This window comes from Eumetopias jubatus, unplaced genomic scaffold (genome assembly GCF_037043125.1).
Source record: "Eumetopias jubatus isolate StellerSeaLion01/CBP00866 unplaced genomic scaffold, mEumJub1_p1.0 scaffold_2, whole genome shotgun sequence".
Classification (NCBI taxonomy): domain Eukaryota; kingdom Metazoa; phylum Chordata; class Mammalia; order Carnivora; family Otariidae; genus Eumetopias; species Eumetopias jubatus.
Window position 1 is genome coordinate 158,883,539 of NW_028274808.1, and position 16,643 is coordinate 158,900,181.

The following is a 16,643-nucleotide window of genomic DNA, read 5'->3' on the forward strand; positions in this document are numbered from 1 at the left end:
ATGCTTGGGTTTTGTATGATACGTCAATTAAATTTCAGCACTACTTTTTTGGGGGGGTTTCCTTTTTTAATTTTAAATTCAATTAATTAACAATATAGTGTATTATTAGTTTTAGAGGTAGAGTTCAGTGATTCATCAGTTGCATACAACACCTAGTGCTCATTCCATCATGTGCCCTCCTTCATGCCCACCACTCAGTCACCCCATCCCCCCCCACCTCCCCTCCAGCAACCCTGTTTCTTTCCTATGCTTAAGAAGTCTCTTATGGTTTGTCTCCCTCTCTGGTTTCATCTTGTTTTATTCCTCCCAGGTTTTTGTTGTTTTTTTTAACTAGCCAGAATCATGCTGTATGTATTGTTCATGTCAGCACTACTTTTAATTAATGTTAATAGATCCATCAGTTCCAGAAATAATCTGTGATATCAGATTTAACTAAACTAAATTCCAAAGTAGGTCAGTGGGTCAATAGGTTATTACATTAGAAAAAGATTTATTGTAGTTTCCATTTTTTAAACCCAGGTTCCTGAGTTAATCATTTTAAATTAATAATTTAAAGATTATTGATAATTAGATGAAATTAAGAGGTTTTTTCTTTAAATTATGTCAACAATACATAGGAAAATAGCCTCTGTTACTCTTATTTTGTAGCAGTAACATGTTATTTTGTTACTCATATTTTGTTTTCTGGAATGGATAAACATGTAACTTTATGTTCCTTATGTATAGCTAGGGCTCCAATGTTGGACAATTAAAAAGAAAAAGGGAACATTTAAGTTTTTCTGATTATAATAGTGCATGTTCATGCGAGAAGTTTTAGAACATACTAAAAAAAATTAAAAACTCATAAGCTACTTAGGAATAACTACAGTTTTACCTTTGGCTTATTTTGATTTATATTTGCTATATCTTGATGCCAGTGTTATTCCTATTAGATGCTTAAATTCTTTCTAACTTTACTAGATTGTGCACAATAGTACAATGAATATAAAACTTTGGCTACACCTCTGATTGTTTCCTTTTTTCTCAAAGTAAAATTATTGGGTCAAAGGGTATAAATATTTTCAAGCTATTGATACATCTCACTAAACTTTTTCTCACCAAACTTTAGGAAAGTGTTTTCCAATTTACTATCTTAAAGCAGTGCTCAGTGTCTGTTTCATAGCTCCTTCACCAAAGGTATCAAATTCTTTGTTATTAAATACAGTGGACATTTTACAGTCATTATCTTGTCTGCACTGCAATATTAACATTGTCAACTTCTCAAAACACTCTTTTCCTTTAATTTTAGTGACAGCTAATCCTTCTTGGCTTTCTTCTGTCTCTTTGATCCTTTGCCATCTAGTTGATACTATTAACACTAATCATATTTAAAATTCATTTGCTCTTTTCTGTGTACTATCCCAAACATGTAACATATTTAATCCTCAGAACAACTGCATATATCTACTATTATATCCATTTTAAAAATGAAAAAATGATGCATAGAGATGAAGTGACTGGTCTGAGACCCACAGCTAATAAAGGGACTGAGCTATAAATGCATACCCAGGAAATCTGTTTTCAGAGCCCATTTCTTTTTTTATTTGTTTAATTCTTGTTTAAATTACTTAAAAATTTTTGTTTTATTGAAGTATGGTTGACACACAGTGTTACGTTAGTTTCAGGTGTACAACATTGCGAATGGACGACTCTGTACATTATGCTTTGGTCACCAAAAGAGTAACTACCATTTGTTACCATACAACACTATTACAATACCATTGACTATATTCTCTGTGCTGTGCCTTTTATTCCCGTGACTTATATTCATTCTGTAACTGGAAGCCTGTATCTCCCACTCCCCTTTCCCCATTTTGCCCATCCCTTGACCCCCCTCCCTCCACCTCTGGCAACCACCACTTCTTTGTATTTATGTGTCTGTTTCTGTTCTTTTTATTTGTCCATTTGTTAAGATTCCATATATAAGTGAAATCATATGGTATTTGATGTATTTCACTTAGTTTAATGCCTTCTTGGTCCATCCATGTTGTCACAAATAGCAAGATCTTTCTTATGGCTGAGTAATATTCCACGTCCCAGTACCATCTATTGAAGACACTGTCTATATTCTCTCCTCCTTTGTTGTAGAGTAATTGACCATATATGCGTGGGTTTATTTCTTTGTTCTCCATTCTATTCCGTTGATCTTTTTGTCTATCTTTGTGTTGGTACCATATTGTTTGGATAACTATAGCTTTGTAATATATCTTGAAATCTATGATTATGATACCTCCAGCTTTGATCTTTTCTCAAGATTGCTCTGGCTCTTTGGGGTCTTTTGTGGTTCCATACAAATGTTGGCATTATTTGTTCTAGTTTTGTGAAAAATACTGCTAATATTTTGATAGGTATTAAACTGAATCTGTAGATTGCTATGGGTAGTACACACATTTTAACAATATTAATTCTTCCAACCCATGATCATGGAATATCATTCCATTTGTGTCATCTTCAATTTCTTTCATTAATGTTTTATAGTTTTCAGAGTATAGGCAGAGCTCATTTCTCTAAGTTCCTTACTCTGCCTCCTTCCCATTTTATTAGTTGTCTTCTGGTTTCTAAAATACTAATTTTTCATCAAGTTTCAATCTTAGCCTTTTTTTCCTAGAAAATCCCATCACTGTCTTTAATTTATATATTTATGTTGATGACTCCCACTTTACATCTTCATCCAGTTCTTTCTTGAATGCCAAGCTCACTTTAACCATCTACTGGGTGTTTTTCTTCTTGCATATCCCTTAGATATCTTAAACACAACATGTCTAAAACTGAATCCATCATCTAAAGTATATGTGAGGTGTCTGTAACATGTGATTAAGAGCATAGTTCAAGCTAAACTATCAGCATTCTGATCTCAGCTTTACTGATGACCTTCCTTAGCTTACCTATACTGTTTGTTTTTCAGTTTCCTCATCAGTAAAATGGAGATAATAGTAGAGCTTACCTCATCTGATTGTTGAGAGTCTTAAATGAGAGAAGACTTTGAGGAATGCTGGGCGCAAACTAAGTGTTCAATAAATAGTAGCCACTGCTCTTAGTGTCATTATTAGCTCTCCTTTTCCTCCAGCTTATTCTTCCTATTTTTCCTATCCAACCCACAGAGATGCCCAAGACAAAATTTGGGTGATACTCTCAACTGCTTCCTGAACCGTGCTTCTGATAACTAATCACCAAGTTCTGTCTAGTCATCTTAGCATTTATTAAAATTCTATTTTTTTTAAAGATTTTATTTAGAGAGAGCGTGAGCGAGCATGTGCAAGTGGGGGCTGGGGCAGAGGGAGAGAGACAGGTAGACTCCCCACTGAGTGAGGAGCCCGATCTGAGGCTCGATCCCAGGACCTAAGTTGAAGTCAGACACTTAACCGACTGAGCCATCCAGTGCCCTTATTAAAATTCTTACATTTCTTTATATAACCTCTGCCTCTGTATTATTTTGCCTGCATTATTATAGTAACCTTCTTCTCTTAGTCTCCCTAACTCTAGTCTTGACTTCTTCATTCCATTCTTTATATTGTAGCCAGAATGATATTTCAAAAGAACAAATCTATTAATGTTAACTTCCCTGCTTAAAGCTACTTCAGTGTTTTCATGTTGCTATTGAGGGGCAGGTGATTTTTTTCTAAACCTCATGTGGCCTTTCATGATATACACACCTCATCGTTCTTATCTCTTACCCCCAGTTTTTACCCCACCCTGTCCTTGGTTTTTGCTCTAATCATGCTGAACTACTTACAGTACCCTAAAATTATAGTTCTTGCTTATGTGTCCAGACCTTTGCATTTACTGTTCTTTTGGCATCACAGTTCTCTGTCTCTTGGCCTGGTGAATTTTATTCATCCTAAAGATCTCAACTTAGGGACTACTTCTTCCAGGAGGCTTCCTCAACTTCTGTGTCCCTCGTATGTATTCACAGAGCATTTTGTGCATGCCTTTGGGAAGTGCCTCAAATGCAGTTGATATGACTGTTTTGCCATTTTAAAACTACCATTAGCATAGTGTTGGACACTTGTATTGGTGCTCAGTAAATATTTGCTGAATGATAACTATATGAAGTATAATTTTTAAGGAATCACTAATATTTATAACAAAGCTTCTTTCATATCTAGCCAGGAATAATTTTATATTTATTAGCCATTTGTTTTCTTTGTGCCTCATTTGGTTATACATTTTGCTTGGGCGGGGTTGGATTTTATTTTATTTTTATTTTTTTTCAAATAAGTCTCAATTTTAATAAGATCCTCTACACACACATTTGCTACTAAAAATTGAAATAGCATATCAAAAAATTTTTATTACAATTCAATTTTTGAAAACCCGAAAATCTAGCCTGTGCACTCTGCCCTAGTTATGCTCTAACCAAACCACCCAAAGTTTTCTGTGTATTCCTTCTGCACAAGTTACTTAGCTTCCAGTTTTTGATGCTAGGTTTTATCTTAATGACTTCAGGCTTCTCAAACACACAGGCCACATTCAAAACCTATTAGTGCTTCCTTAGGTCAAATCAAAATGTGGAAGTGTATTGAGGTCATTCAGATGCAAACTACAGGATTCCTCACAAATTACTGGTATCAAGGTAGAAAAGATACAAAAAAAGAGCTTATATCATAGATTAGTAAAATGTTATGCAGTTTGTCCTAACATACCCGTAAGCTCTGCTGCATAATGATCCTAAAATTACTAGCAAGAAGAAACAGTACAAGAATAAAGTTTATGTTTACATAGACTCTGTGTCATAATTATTCTTCATGCTGGTGTCCTCAGAAAGATCTTAATGATACAGGCAGTGATGACAGCTACGTCTACATCTTTCCACTCTTGATTCAGCCTCAGTTTCCTTCTGCTGTAGATCTTTTTGAAGCATGGACCGCTGGTTGAGGTAGTGCTGGTATTGAATCAGTCGCATCATCCTTTCCATCCTTTCTTTCCGAGCAGTTAACAAAGCCCTTACTCCAGTCCTCCTCCTGGTGCTGAGGATGCGGTCAACCAGCCCCTGTGGTTTCTTCTCTCTGTCCTGCTGTTGGGGTAGATATTCTGGTAGAGGGGAAGGGAGTTTGATACTGGGGTTGAGAGTCAATTTACTAAGGTTCTTTATTAACACTTTGGAGATAGTTTGAGAGGCAGCTGAACCTTCCTGGGAATTCTCTTCACTGGGCATCTGCGATGATCCCGGGGCCCAGGTTGGGTAAAGCTGCTTTGGTGAATCCATTGAAAGCCTAAGGTGGGGGAGGGGCTCGGGGATGGGGGAGGTTGGATTTTAACATTTTTCTGAATAACTTCTAAATATCCTTATGTGGTAAAGATATTAACCCTTTGTCATGCTGCAAATGTTTAAGACGTTTGTTTTTTTCCAAGGGGTGGTTGCCATTTGTATTTATTTTGTTAATAAAAATAGGTATCCCTATTCATTATATCTTTTATTGTTCACAAGAACCCTCTTAGCTACGAATTCTGAGGCTTAGGTGGTTTAGTTATTTTCTAGAGATTTCCATCCATACCTTTCTAAATTCCGTAGATCTTAAGTTTTATACTGACTCCTCCAGCATGCTGTTTATTAGCTGCTTTAATTCTGACTGGGTAGCACTATCCAAAGTACTTAAAACTAACTAGGACACAGGGATCTGGCTTCTGAATTTTGTTTCATGCACATTTTAGGAACTCAGTCCTGTTGCTCTGGTGCTTTTGACTCAGATCATTTTATTTTTGATTCCTTCAATTTCCCAGAATATTGTTTTGTTATCAAAAATCGCCTTTTCTCAAAAATATATCATCTTTTGCTATAAAAAAATATCCTTTTTTGTTGCTGTTATTTTGCATATACAATTATATTCTTCATTCAAAAAAATTTAGAATGGGGTGCCTGGGTTGCTAAGTTGGTTGGGTGACTGCCTTTGGTTCACATCATGATCCTGGAGTCCTGGGATTGAGTTCTACATTGGGCTCCCTGCTCAGTGGGAAGTTGGCTTCTCCCTCTGACCCTCCCCGCTCTCATGCTCTCTCTCTCTCTCATTCCCTCTCTGTCAAATAAATAGATAAAATCTTTTAAAAAATTAAAAAAAAATTAGAATGGCATTGGGTGGGTCGGAAGCAAACTTGACTGTAAAGTTTTACACTAATTTTGTGGCAAGGTTGAATTGGTCTCATTTAATTCAGTTATTCACCAGTGCCAGTTGAGTATTAGGATTTGTCGAATACTCTGACAGGTCCTAGTAATAGTTGAATAAGTAAATTATTACTCCTGTTTTGAAGAAACTCATGATTTAGGAGAATATTGTCAATGAGAATGTTATAGTGATATTCCACTTCTACAATGAAAAATAGTAAGAACACAGTAATTCCTAATTTTCCTTGTCAGTGAAAGAACATTGATAACTGAAATTGACAGGTTCCTGAAATTTACAGCACCAAAAAATTTGAGTAAAATTCACCCTAATTTTCGTTCTTGAAGGTGAAAGTGAAAACTAAAGTATGCACGTGTGCGTGCAAACACACACACACACACACACACACAGAAAGTAGACAGTGGGAGAAACCAAATATGAACCAGCGATATGTGAATAGTTGACTCTTTAATAAATATTATGTAAAGATGATTATCAGTCACTATTGGGTCATGACCATTTTTTTTTTAAAGATTTTATTTATTTATTTGAGAGAGAGAATGAGAGAGAGCATGAGAGGGAGGAGGGTGAGAAGGAGAAGCAGACTCTCTGCTGAGCAGGGAGCCTGATGTGGGACTCGATCCCGGGACTCCAGGATCATGACCTGAGCCGAAGGCAGTCGCTTAAGCAACTGAGCCACCCAGGCGCCCTAGTCATGACCATTTTTATGTTAGCTGAGGCAGAGACTTCCGTGAAAGTAATTCATATATGTTCATTGGCATTCTTAAAGCAAGCGTTTGAACTATTGAGAACTAATTCACAGGAAAACAAATAGTAAATACTGTAGCAGCCTCTGTACAGTTGGTGTTATAATGCTTTAGATCATGTCATTAATTTGTACCATGGTCTATTACAGGAAAAGGTCTAAGAAATTCCTTGTTGTTAACTGGTTACTTCAATTTATTAAGTACCCATAATCTCTAACATAGAGCTTGAACTTCTCTTGCTCCTTAAATACTTACTGACTTAAAATGAGTAATTGACAGCCTTAATCTAATCTATTGTACCTTTATTTTTCTATAATTTTTTACTGTAATAAAAATTGAAAAAAATTGAGTCTGTCATAAATTTTTTTTTACTTTAAAGTTCCTAGGTAAAAATACACTTGGTGATTTAAACATTAAAATTATTTTATTAAAGTGACACTAACTTTTAGAGTTTAAAAATATTATTATGGAAAAAAAAACAAGTAACAAAGTCACCACTTTGTCCTAACAAGTAAAAAGGTGAATGGTCAGAAAAATCAATTCTTGGATGCATAAAAAAGGGGGGGCCACAGGGAAAATTTGATCACTGGGCAATCTCCCAAAGATTAGAGAGTCAGGTAAATACAGGAAGTCACAGCTTCCTAGAACAGAGACTTAGGAGCTGAAACCACCTCAGAAACCAGTGCAGAACCAGAACTGTAATTGACAAGTTGCTGGAGGCTCACTGTATATAACTTTGACAATTAAAAACTCCAAAGGGACCCAGTCATAGGGGCCTCAACAGTATTGTGAGATTTACCTCTAAGAGCTCAACCAGGTTCCCACAGTGAATATCAGAAATATCTCCTCTTGCTTCCAGCAGGAGTAAGGGAAAAAGAACCATTTTGAAATACACCAGAGTACTGTCTTCGTAACAAGACCCACTCTCAGGGGAAACTAGTTAACGGGAGTCTAACTCATCTGGAAGAAGGGAAATACCAAATGCCTACCTACTCTAACCATGGTAGTTTAAGGAAGGAGAAAAAAACCTGAGAAACATTGATGAAGTTCACAGTCCAGATGCACAGGCTCACTGAAAGATTGAGACCTAATCGTGGGACTATAGAATGCTTCCCCTCCCCCCTACCACCACATTACTAATGGCCTGTTTATAGCAGTTCCTTTTATCTAGTGCATCATGTCCAGCAATCAAGAAAAAATTACAAGGCATACCAAAAGACAAAAAACACAGTTTGAGGGGACAGAGCAAATATCAGAACCAGACATGGCACAAGGATGTTGGAGCTATCAGATCAGGAATTTAAAGTAACTATAATTAATGTGCTCAGGGATCTAATGGATAAAATAGACTGTGCAAGAACAGGTGGGCAGTGTAAGTGGAGAGATGGAAACCCTAAGAAGGTAGATAAGGAGTTAAACACTGTACCAGAAATTGGTAGACCGGACACGTGAATAAAGAACCTCTGAGCTAGAGGATATCTTCGTAGAATCCTTGAAAATGAAAAGCAAAGAGGACAAAGACCAAAAAGAACAGAATATCCAGGGACTGTGGGACAACTACAAAAGTTGTAACATGTATGTAATGGGAATACCAGGAGAAAGGGAAACTTTTGAAATAATAATGACTGAGAATTTCCCCAAGTTAATGTCAGACCCCAAATCACAGATCCAGGTCAGAGACCACCAAGAAGGATAAGTACCCCCCCAAAACAACACCTAGGTGTATCATTTTCAAACTATAGAAAATTAGATAGGAAGAAAAAATTCCTGAAAGATGCTAGAGGAAGAAAACACCTTACCTATAGAAGAACAAAGAATTACATTTGACTTCCCCTCAGAAACCGTGCACGTGAAAAGAAAGTAGAGTGAAATATTTAAAGTATTGAGAGAAAAACTCACCAACCTAGAATTCTTTTTCCTGTGAAATTATTCTTGAAAAATGAAGAAATAAAGACTTTCTCAAACAAATTGAGGGAATTTGTTGGTAGTAGACCTGCCTTGCAGGAAATATTGAAAGACGTTCTTTAGAGAGAAAGAAAATGGAATAGGTTGGAAACTTGGAAGTTTCTAAAGTAAGAAAGAGCATTGAAGGAGTAAGTAAAGGTAAAAGAATAACAACAAACTTCTGTTTTTATTCTTAATTGACCTCACATAACAGTTTGTTCATAGTAGTAGCAATAATGAATTTGTATATACTTGTGTATGTGTGTGTGTGTGTGTATATATATATATACACACACACACATTCGTACATGCTTATGTATAAATGAATGACAATACAAGGGATAGGAGAGAGGAATTAGAATTATTTGGTTATTATAAGGTATACTATTTGTCAAGTGGTATAGTTTATTTGAAAGTGAACTTGGATTAGTTGTAAATGTATATTATAGGCGTGCCTGGTCGTGAGTTTGAGCCCCATGTTGAGGGTAGAGGTTACTTAAAAAATATATCTATATATAAAAGAAAAAAACTTCAAAAATGATATTGTAAACTTTAGGGTAGCCACCTAAAAAAGTGAAAACCACTAAACCACTAAAAAAAGGTAAACAAACATAACCAATGTGCTAAGAAAGGAGAGAATAGGAATCCCGTAAACTGCTCAGAAAATCATATAAGATGCTGAAAACGACAAAAGACAGAGTGGAAGACAAAAATGGGAAGAACAAGGGCAACAAGTAGAAGCAGTAATCAGTATGGTAGCTATTAGTCCAACTATATCAATAATCACTTTGACTATCAGCCTAAATGTACCAATTCAATGACAGAGATTGTCAGAGTGGATTAAGAAACAAGATCCAACTATATGTTGTCTACAAGAAACCCACTGTAAATATAAAGACATATATAGATTAAATGGATGGGGAGAAAAGACCATATACAAAATCTGCTCTTTTAAAATTTTAAGTGTGTACAGTACTGTTAACTCTTTGTACAACAGATCTCTGAAACTTTTTCATCTTGTGTGACTATGAAGCTCTATATCCATTGAACAGCAATTCCTGATTTCCCCCTCCCCCAAGCCCCTGACAACCACCATTCTACTTTCGGCTTCTATCAGTTTGACTACTTTAGACACCTCATGTTAAGTGGAATCATGCATTATTTGTTTTAATGTGACTGGCTTATTTCACTTAGCATAAAGTCCTCAGGATTCATCCATGTTGTTAAGTATGAAAGGATTTCCTTCTTTTTGAGAACTAAATAATATTCCATTGTATGTATATACCATTCCTTTATCCATTTATTTGTCCATGGACTGTTTAGGTTGTTTCCACCTCTTGGCTATTGTGAATATGCTGCAGTGAACATATAGGAGTACAGTGATCTCTTCGAGATCCTGTTCTCAATCCTTTTGCATAAATAACCCAGAAGTGGAATTCCTGGATTATATGATAGTTGTATTTTTAGTTTTTTGAGAAATTAATATGCTGTTTTCCATAGTGGTGGCACCATTTTACATTCCTACTCACCATGAGCAAAGTACCAATTTTTCTGCATTCTTGTCAAACTTATTTATTTCTGTTTTCTATATTTTTGTTGTTGTTTTTATAATAGCCATTTTAACAGGGCTGCTATGATATCTCATTGTGGTTTTGATTTGCATTTCTCTTTTGATTGAGGATTTTGAGCATCTTTTCATATATCTGTTGGCCATTTGTATGTCTTAGGAGAAATGTTTAAGTTATTTGCCTTTTTTAAAAATTCGGTTATTGGGGCGCCTGGGTGGCTCAGTTGGTTAAGCAACTGCCTTCGGCTCAGGTCATGATCCTGGAGTCCCCGGATCGAGTCCCGCATCGGGCTCCCTGCACGGCAGGGAGTCTGCTTCTCCCTCTGATCCTCGCCCCCCTCATGTGCTCTCTCTCTCTCTCTCTCATTCTCTCTGTCTCAAATAAATAAATAAAATCTTTAAAAATAAATAAATTAATTAATAAATTAATAAATAAAAATTGGGTTATTTATGGGTTTTGTTGTTGTTTTGCTAAGTTGTAGGAGTTTCTTATGTATTTTGGATATTAATCCCTTATCAGATATATATGGTTATCAGATATTTTCTCCCATTCCATAGATTACCTTTTCATTCTTGTTTCTTCTGCTGTGCATAAGTTGTTTAACTTGAAGGAGTCCCAGTTGTCAGTGTTTGCTTTTGTTTCCTTTGTTTTTGGTGTCATATCCAAGATATGATTTCCAAATCCTGTGTCCTGAAACTTTCCCTTTTGTTTTCCTCTAGGAGTTTTATAGTTTCAGGTCTTACATTTAAGTCTTTAATCCATATTGATTTGGTTTTTGTGTATGGTGTAAGGTAGGGACCATCCAGTTTCAGTCTTTTTTTGCATGTGGATATACTGTTTTCCCTGCACTGTTTGTTAAAGACACTATGCTTTCTGGTTATGTAGTCTTGGCACACTTGTTGAAGATCATTTGACCATATATGCCTAGGTTTATTTCTGGGCTCTCTGTTCTTTACCATTGGTCAGTGCGTTCGTCTTTATGCCACTTCCATAACATTTGATTACTGTAGCTTTGTAATAACGTTTACAGGTTAGGAAGTGTGAGGCCTTCAGCTTTGTTCTTTTTTCTCAGTATTGTTTTTGACTAGTTGAGATCCTTTGTGGTTGCATATGAATTTTAGAATTCTTTTTCAGTTTCTGCAAAGAATGCCATTGGGATTTTGATAGAGATTACGTTGAATCTGTAGATGACATTGGGTAATATGGACAATTTTAATGATACTAAATCTATAAACATCCTCTGTATGTCCACTGTAAACTTCCCTCCATTTATTTGTGTCTTATTTCTTATTTCAGAAAACTATTTTATAGTTTTCAGTGTACAAGTCTTTTGCCTTTTTCGTTAGGTTTGTTACTATTTTATTCTTTTTGATGCTATTGTAAATGACATTTTTTTAATTTCCTTTTCAGATTGTTTATTGTTAGTGTATATAGAAGTGCAGCTGATTTTTGTGTGTTGATTTTGTATCCTGCAACTTTGACATTTGTTAGTTCTAATTGGTTTTTTGTGGAATCTTTAGGGTTTTCTGCATATAAGATCATGTCATCTGTGAACAGGGATAATTTTACTTCTTACTTTCGGATTTGTGTAAGCCTTTTTTTCTTACCTAATTACTCTAGCTCAAATTTCCAGTACAGTGTTGAATACAAGTGGTAAGAGTGGGCATCCTTGCGTTGTTCCTCATCTTAGAGGGAAAGCTTTCAGTTTTTCACTGTTGATCATGATGTTAGCTCTGGGCTTTTTTTTTTTTCCTTCCTTCTGCTAACTTTGGACTTGTTTGTTCTTTCTCTGGTTCCTTGAGGTGTAAAGTTAGGATTCATTTTTGAGATTTTTCCTTTTTTTTTAGAATTGGATTTTGTTTTATTTATGAGATTTATTTATTTATTTTTAATTGAGAGTGGGGCTGGGGGAAGGGGCAGGGGGGTTAGAGAGAATCTCAAGCAGACTCTGTGCTGAGCATGGAGCCCAGTGCTGGGCTTGATTTCATGACCCTGAGATCATAACCTAAACTGAAACCAAGAGTTGGATGCTTAACTGACTGTGCCACCCAGGTGCCCCCAAGATATTTTTTCTTTTTTAATGTAGTATTTACCACTATAAACTTCCCTGTTAGTACTGCTTTTGCTGCATCCCATAAGTTTTGATGTGTTATGTTTTTGTTTGTCTCCAGGTTTCTAATTTCCCTTTTGATTTCTTCTTTGATCCACTGCTTAAGGGTGTGTGTTGTTTAATTTTCATGCATTTGTGAATTTTTCAGTTCTGCTTGTGTTATCGATTGCTAGTTTCATTCCATTGTTGGCAGAAAAGGTAGTTGGTATGATTTCAGTCTTCATAAATTTGTTAAGACTTATTTTGTGACCTAAAATGTGATATGTCCTGGAGAATGTTCCATGTGCAGTTAAGAAGAATGTGTATTCTGCTGCTGTTGGGTGGAAAGTTCTGTATATGTCTGTTAAGTTGATTTGGTCTTTAATGTTACTCAAGTTGCCTGTTTCCTTATTGATATTCTATCTAGATATTTTATCCTTTTTGATACTGGGGTATTGAAATCTCTATTATTATTGTGTTGCTATCTGTTTCACTTTTCAGTTCCATCAGTATTTGTTTCAAATATTTGGGTGTTCTCATGTTGGGTGTTTATATCATTCTTACATCTTCCTGATGAATTGACCCTTTTATCATTATATAATGGCCTTTTTTTGCCTCTTGTCAGTTTTTGACTTAAAGTTTATTTTGTTGGATAGAAGCATGACCACTCCTGCTCTCTTTTGGTTACATTTGCATATCAATCTTTTTACTTTTACTTTCATCCTCTGTATGTCTTTAAATCTAGAGTTTACTCTGTTGTAGACAGTAAATAGTTGGATCTTACTTTTTCTCATCCATTTAGCTGCTCTTTTGATTGCTGACTTTAGTCCTTTTATATTTAAAGTAATTACTGATAGGGAAGACTTACTGTGTCCATTTTGTTATTTGTTTTTGACTGTCTTGTAGTTTTTTTGTCACTTTGTTCCTCCTATTGTCTTTGTTTTTCTTGTTGGGTTTTTGTGTGCGTGTGTGTATGACATGCTTTGATTCCTTTCTCATTTCCTTTTGTGTATCCTCTATAGGTATTTTCTTTGTGCTTAACCATAGGTCTTACATAAAACATCTTATAGTTTTGACAATCTATATTAAACTGATGGCGCTTCAGAACTCTCTTACATATCTCTCCCTTCCACACTTTGTTATCGACATCACAAATTACATCTTTTTATTGTGTATCTTATTAATGTATTTTTGTAGTTATATTTATACCTTTGTGTTTTAACTTCTATACTAGAATCAAGTTAATTGTTTTCATTTATTCTTTAAGTTATTGTGTCTTAGAAACAATTTGTAGAGTTTAACATTTATGTACACTTTGTGGTTAAGTTCTAAATTTTATGTTTAAAAATTACTTTAAAACTTTTTCATGATAAACTTTTATATAAGTTAAGTAAATCTAATAAATTTTTTTGTTGTTTAAACAGAATTCTGAGAGTGATGGTCAGCCATATAGAAGAATACATTGAATCTATAGTTTTCTGAAGAATCAGTTCAAAAGATCCAAAAAATACAAAAGGTAATGAAAAGGTATCTTAGAGTGTATTTCCAGCAAAATATATAAATGAATCCATAAACTTATTTTGACGTACTAATTTGAGGAATGTTTTATTTTAAAAATTTTCCTGTTGTATTAATTTATTCCAAATACTTGATGCTACTTTAGGTACTGAGAATACAGTGATGAACAAGACAGAAGTTGTCCCTGCTCTCCTTAGGATTGCATTCTAAAGGGAGGGAGGACAAATAATAAACCAATGAAACATTTATTGGTCAATGCAGAGAATTAAAATGGATAATGTGATAGAGACTGGTGACTGCCTTCATTATTGAAAGAAATAGGAAATATTTGAAAGCTTTCATTGAAGAAGAATATTTCAGTTAAGATCTGAATGGCAAGAATGTGCCAGCCCTATGATGATCTGAGAGAGGAGATTTACAGGCAGTAAATGAAAATGACCGTGGAATACTTTAGGAACAGAAAGAAAAAAAGGTGACTGGTGTATAATAGATGAGGGGAAGAGTATATGGAAGTTAGGTTGGAGAAGAAAACTGGGAGAGGAGCAAATTCTGTAAATTTGCAGAATTAAAGAATGCTCTGTAAGAAAGTACTCTGTAAGAGTGCTTTCTCTGTAAGAAAGTCAAGTGTTCTCTTTTGCTGTATAATATTTTAGACACCTGTAAAATCTGTAAAAATATCAAAGGTAGTTGTTTATAAGACTCTGAAGTTGAGAATCTGGTCTAGGGGTGTGGATTTGGGATTTATTGGTATAGAGAGATACTTAGAGGAGTATGTCTGGATGAAATTATCTAGGAAGTGTACATAGATTAAGAAGGATTTAGCCTTAGGACATGCCAGTGTTAATCAGAGGAGAAGGAACAGCCAATGAGATGTATAAAAAATCAGGAAAGTGTTCTGTCACAGAAGGTAAAAAAAGAAAAGTAATAAAAGCAGAGGTGATCAGTTACATTATATGTTATCAAGAGGTAAAATAGAGAGTAAAGGAACCATTAGATTTGGCAACATGAATGTCTTTTATAACTGTAATAAGAGTGAACAATCTCAGTGGGAATGTGTGAGGGTGAAAGCCTGATTAAAATTGATGAAGAGAAAAATGGGGAATTTCCAGTTAAAGATGGCAAAAAATACAATTAAGTTCTGTTTCTTCTTGAAACTCCATTAAAGCTAAAGTAGAAGGATTTTTTTTTTTTTTAACAAAAGACATAACTTCACAAGAACAAAGAGAAGAGAAGAAACAATTACAACAAAATTTTGGAAGCTGAAAAGCAAAAGGAAGTGTGATATCTATCTTATGGATCTTAGAATCCTGAACCAGCTGTGAGAATGATGAGAAACAAACTTTTATGGCGCTATAGAACCTCTAAAATGTCAGGAATTGAGAGCATGCTTTACTTCTGCAGAGGAGTAAGAGTGGGACTAAACACAGGCCAATTTGTTGCCAGTCTAAGAGGTGATTATATTTCATAGATCCTTTTCTTGACCTTGGAATTCCAGGCAACTACCTCTTCTCTATCTTAGCAGAAGGCTAAAGATTTATTCTCTACTAAAGATAAAATAGAGATGCACCAAACATGGTTGAGAATGGGAGTACCATATTGAAAATAGGGGGATTAAGAACCTAGGCTACCATTTTTTTAATAATTTTTAGTCAGTAGTTTAGAAGATTCTTTTCTGGAAATTGTAACCAGCCTGAGAGAAAAGAGCTAAAGATACAGACTTAAAGAATTTCCCCAAAGAAATATTCCAACCTGGTATCCCTGCAATAAAGTTCATAGTCAGCAAGCCCTATCACACAGAGCTTCAGTGATCTTTTTAGACCCCATCCTTAAATGAGCTGGTCACCAGAGATCACTAAACATTTTAGGAAAACCTCTTATGTAAGAGCCAAATATCATGCCAAAGGAAAATGCCAGGTTAGGGGAAATGGTGACCAGGCAGGCAGGTAAAAATTAAAACACAAAACTATTGTTTAATAGTTTCAGAGAGGTAAGAGGAGATGCTAAATCCATGAAACATGAAAGAAAAACAATTAAATTAGAAATGAAAAACTCAGTGGAAGAGTGGAAAAGTAAAACTGAGATTTTGATCACCGGTTGCTGTATAGAGAGCCTCCAGTCCCGACAGGAATAGGTCAGAAGCTACCAAGATAAATAGCTATGAGATTAAATTGGTAGAATGTGTAATGTGTTTGAAGATATTAAGAGGAAATTTAGACAGGGAAGAGTTTGGGGCTGAATTGGTGATAAGTCTATAGAAAAGTAAGTCAATAATAAAACAATGATTAACTCTAGGGAAAATTATTTAGAAAGGGGAGGCGATTGTAGTATGCTGTATGGCTCAGCTGTGAATTGCATTTAGAGAGTCATTATAATATTAACTCTGAATATAACCACCTAGCCAAAATTCTGATACTGGGAGTTTGGGCAAGTATGTATTTATATGAGGTAAGGATGGGGAGTCAAAGAGAACTAAATTCTTATTTTTCTTAGTGCAGTTCAGTAGATTATGCCTGAAATATAAGACTCTTTTGAGAGCAAAAGGAGACATTTTAATAATTACATTGGGACAACTTGAATAAGTTGGGACTGTTTAGGCACCCTACCTAAAACGGAAGAAATC

At 35.2% G+C, this 16,643-nt stretch overlaps 1 protein-coding gene and 1 pseudogene across 1 annotated transcript in view; one reads left to right on the forward strand and one right to left on the reverse strand.

Moving 5' to 3' along the window:
- Window positions 1–16,643, forward strand: part of CLOCK (clock circadian regulator) — a 139,121-nt gene that overhangs the window by 42,686 nt on the left and 79,792 nt on the right. The window contains exon 3 of the mRNA XM_028100556.2: window positions 13,930–14,021. The gene's annotated coding sequence lies outside the window, so the exon portion shown is untranslated. The remainder of the gene's footprint in view (window positions 1–13,929; window positions 14,022–16,643) is intronic.
- Window positions 4,754–5,245, reverse strand: LOC114206659 (developmental pluripotency-associated protein 3-like; annotated as a pseudogene).